Source organism: Mobula birostris, chromosome 13 (genome assembly GCF_030028105.1).
Source record: "Mobula birostris isolate sMobBir1 chromosome 13, sMobBir1.hap1, whole genome shotgun sequence".
Classification (NCBI taxonomy): Eukaryota; Metazoa; Chordata; class Chondrichthyes; order Myliobatiformes; family Myliobatidae; genus Mobula; species Mobula birostris.
In genome coordinates, this window is record NC_092382.1 from 106,893,224 (window position 1) to 106,897,525 (window position 4,302).

Sequence of the window (4,302 nt, forward strand, 5' to 3'; positions counted from 1 at the left end):
AGGATGCTGCCTGGATTAGAGAGGGTGCAGAGGAGATTCACCAGGACGCTGCCTGGATTAGAGAGGGTGCAAAGGGGATTCACCAGGATTCTGCCTGGATTAGAGACGGTGCAGAGATTTACCAGGATGCTGTCTGGATTAGAGAGGGTGCAGAGGAGATTCACCAGGACGCTGCCTGTATTAGACAGGGTGCAGAGGAGATTCACCAGGATGCTGCCTGGATTAGAGAGGGTGCAGAGGAGATTCACCAGGATGCTGCCTGGATTAGAGAGGGTGCAGAGGAGATTCACCAGGACACTGCCTGGATTAGAGAGGCTGCAGAGGAGATTCACCAGGATGCTGTCTGGATTAGAGAGGGTGTAGAGGAGATTCACCAGGATGCTGCCTGGATTAGAGAGGGTGCAGAGGAGATTCACCAGGATGCTGTCTGGATTAGAGAATATGTTTTATGAGGAGAAATTGAGTGAGCTCGGGCTTTTCTCTTTGGAGCGAAGGAGGATGAGAGGTGACTTGATAGAGGTGTACAAGATGATAAGTGACGTAGATCGAGTGGACAGTTGAGACTTTTTCTGGAGGGAGGGTGGAAATGGCTAACACGAGGGGCATAATTTCTTGGTGATTGGACGTAAGTATAAGGGGGATATCAGAGGTGGTTTACTTTACACAGAGAGTGGTGGGTGTGTGGAACGCCCTGATGGCAGGTACATCAGGGATTTTTAAGAAACTCTCAGATAGACACCTGGATGACAGGAAAATGGAGAGAGGGTTAGATTGAGATTAGAGTAGGTTAATATTTTGGCACCACATCGAGGGTCGAAGGACCTGTACGGTATTGTAATGTTTGAACATAGAACCTGTGTTAAAAACCTCCCTCTGACATCCCCCCCCCCCACCTATACCTTCTTCCGATCACCAAGAAATTATGCCCCCCTCTTTATTAGTCATTTTCACCCTCCATCGGGAAAATGTCTCTGGCTGTCCAGCCTTAAAAATACTCCCCCTTGTATTAGACATTCCCACCCCCACCCCAGCCTATTGAGCTGGAAGGGGTACAGAGAGAGATTTTGGAGGCTGCTGCCGGCTCTCGAGGGCGAGAGTTACAGTAAGGGGGATAGGTAGCGGAGGATTTTGATCCTTGGAGGGTAGACGACCGAGAGATGACTTTGCAGGTGCATAGTAAATTATGAGCGCCATAGTGAAGCTGGACAGGGATCTTCCAAAGGGAGCACAGTTTTCAGGAGAGAAGGGGCAAGGTCTAAAAAGGGACTCGAGGGAGATGGTTTTCACACAGAGGATGGAGAGAATACGGAATAGACCGAGCTGCTGGAGGAAGAATCCTGTGCAGGTAGATTAACAGCATCCAAAAGGCCTTTCCATGGACGGGGATTTAAGGATTAAAGATGATCTTTGTCACAAGTACGTCAACCGGAGAGTGAGATGTGTCGCTGGCGTCAGTGAGGATTGTGCAGACAAGGCATAGCATGGCTACGAGTTGTGGCAAAGATCATCTTTAATCTTTGAACCTCTCCCTATCGAAAGGCTTTTGGACTGTGGGAGGAAACTGGAGTGCACGCGGGAGGTCGCGTGGCCGGGGGGAGGGGTGGGGAACACACAAGCTCCTTACTGACAGCAGGGGGAATGAAACCTCGATCGGTGATTGCTGGCCACGGGAAATGTTGGCATGGACCAGCTGGGCCATCTTGTATGACCAAGTCCCTTTGCTTCCTTTCACAGAGAAGGATCCCACAGCGACTTGAAAAGGATTTTTCTCCACAAGCGTTAAGAGCAATGTTTCAGTAACTTGTAATCACTCAAAACAAATAAATTTCTTAATCCATCGGTGTCATGGTGTATCTCCAGACCCAAGCACAGGATCACACAGAGACCCGGAAGGGTTAAACAAAAATAGGAATTTTATTACCCAGAGAGACAAATAAGTTCTTGGATAACAAGGTCTAAGGCATTTAACAAGGTTCCACATGGTAGGCTTATTCAGAAAGTCAGAAGGCATGGGATCCAGGGAAGTTTGGCCAGGTGGATTCAGAATTGTCTTGCCTGCCGAAGGCAGAGGGTGGTGGTGGAGGGAGTACATATAGACTGGAGGAATGTGACTAGTGGTGTCCCACAAGGATCTGGTCTGGGACCTCTACTTTTCGTGATTTTTATTAACGACCTGGATGTGGGGGTAGAAGGGTGTGTTGGCAAGTTTGCAGACGACACAAAGGTTGGTGCTGTTGTAGATAGTGTAGAGGATTGTCGAAGATTGCAGAGAGGCATCGACAGGATGCAGAAGTGGGCTGAGAAATGGCAGATGGTGTTCAACCCGGAGAAGTGTGAGGTGGTACACTCTGGAAGGACAAACTCCAAGGCAGAGTACAAAGTAAATGGCAGGATACTTGGTAGTGTGCAGGAGCAGAGGGATCTCGTGGTACATGTCCACGGATCCCTGAAAGTTGCCTCACAGGTAGATAGGGTAGTTAAGAAAGCTTATGGGGTGTTAGGTTTCATAAGTCGAGGGATAGAGTTTAAGAGTTGCGATGTAATGATGCAGCTCTATAAAACTCTGGTTAGGCCACACTTGGAGTACTGTGTCCAGTTCTGGTCGCCTCACTATAGGAAGGATGTGGAAGCATTGGAAAGGGTACAGAGGAGATTTACCAGGATGCTGCCTGGTTTAGAGAGTATGCATTATGATCAGAGATTAAGGGAGCTAGGGCTTTACTCTTTGGAGAGAAGGAGGATGAGAGGAGATGTGATAGAGGTGTACAAGATAATAAGAGGAATAGATAGAGTAGATAGCCAGCACCTCTTCCCCAGGGCACCACTGCTCAATACAAGAGGACATGGCTTTAAGGTAAGGGGTGGGAAGTTCAAGGGGGATATTAGAGGAAGGTTTTTTACTCAGAGAGTGGTTGGTGCGTGGAATGCACTGCCTGAGTCAGTGGTGGAGGCAGATACACTAGTGAAGTTTAAGAGACTACTAGACAAGTATATGGAGGAATTTAAGGTGGGGGGTTATATAGGAGGCAGGGTTTGAAGGTCAGCACAACATTGTGGGCCGAAGGGCCTGTACTCAGCTGTACTATTCTATCTTCTATGTTCTATGACTCGACGCTACTGACGTTACTACTGCTGAGGTCTATCTAAGTCTCCCTGCAGTCTCTCTGTTTCCTTAACACTACCCGCTCCTCCACCTATCTTTGCATCATTGGCAAATTTAGCCACAAATCCATTAATACCATTGTCCAAACAATTGACATACGTTGTGAAAAGCAGCGGTCCCAATACCGACCCCCTGTGGAACTCCGCTGGTAACCGGCAGCCAGCCAGAACAGGATCGCTTGATTCCCACTCTCTGTTTTCTGCCGACCAGCCATGCTCCACCCACTCTAGTAACTTCCCTGTAATTCCATGGGCTCTTATCTTGCTAAGCAGCCTCGTGTGCGGCACCTTGTTAAAAGCCTTCTGAAAATCCAAGTACACCACATCTACTACATCTCCTTTGTCTACCCTGCTTGTAATTTCCTCAAAGAATTGCAGTCGGTTTGTCAGGCAGGATTTTCCTTTCTGGAAACCATGCTGGCTTTGACCTATCTTGTCCTGTGCCTCCAGGTACTCTGTAATCTCATCCCTAACAATTGATTCCAATAACTTCCCAGCAACTGATGTCAGACTAACAGATCTATAGTTTCCTTTCTGCTGACTCCCACCCTTCTTAAATAGCAGAGTAACATTTGCAACTTTCCACTCATCCAGTACAATGCCAGGATCTATTGATTCTTGAAATATCACTGTTAATGCCTCCGCAATCTCTCCAGCTACTTCCTTCAGAACCCGAGGGTGCATTCCATCAGGTCCAGGAGATTTATCCACCCTCAGACCATTAAGCTTCCCGAGCACCTTTTCAGTCGTAATTTTCACTGCACAAACTTCACTTCCCTGACGCTCTTGAATGTCCGGTATACTGCAGATGTCTTCCACTGTGAAGACTGATGAAAAATATGCATTCAGTTCCTCTACACGAGGAATTCTGCAGATGCTGGAAATTCAAGCAACACACATCAAAGTTGCTGGTGAACGCAGCAGGCCAGGCAGCATCTCTAGGAAGAGGTACAGTCGAGTTTTCGGGCCGAGACCCTTCGTCAGGACTAACTGAAGGAAGAGTTAGTAAGAGATTTGAAAGTGGGAGAGGGAGGGGGAGATCCGAAATGACAGGAGAAGACAGGAGGGGGAGGGATGGAGCCAAGAGCTGGACAGGTGATAGACAAAAGGGATACGAGAGGGTCATGGGACAGGAGGCCC

General features: G+C 48.1%; 1 long non-coding RNA gene across 1 annotated transcript; it reads left to right on the forward strand.

The window, feature by feature from the left end:
* Positions 1–1,156: 1,156 nt before the first annotated feature.
* LOC140207793 (uncharacterized) lies at positions 1,157–1,834 on the forward strand. The gene is made up of 2 exons (XR_011888660.1): positions 1,157–1,345; positions 1,735–1,834. It is a non-coding gene; the product is annotated as an uncharacterized lncRNA (long non-coding RNA).
* Positions 1,835–4,302: the final 2,468 nt, after the last annotated feature.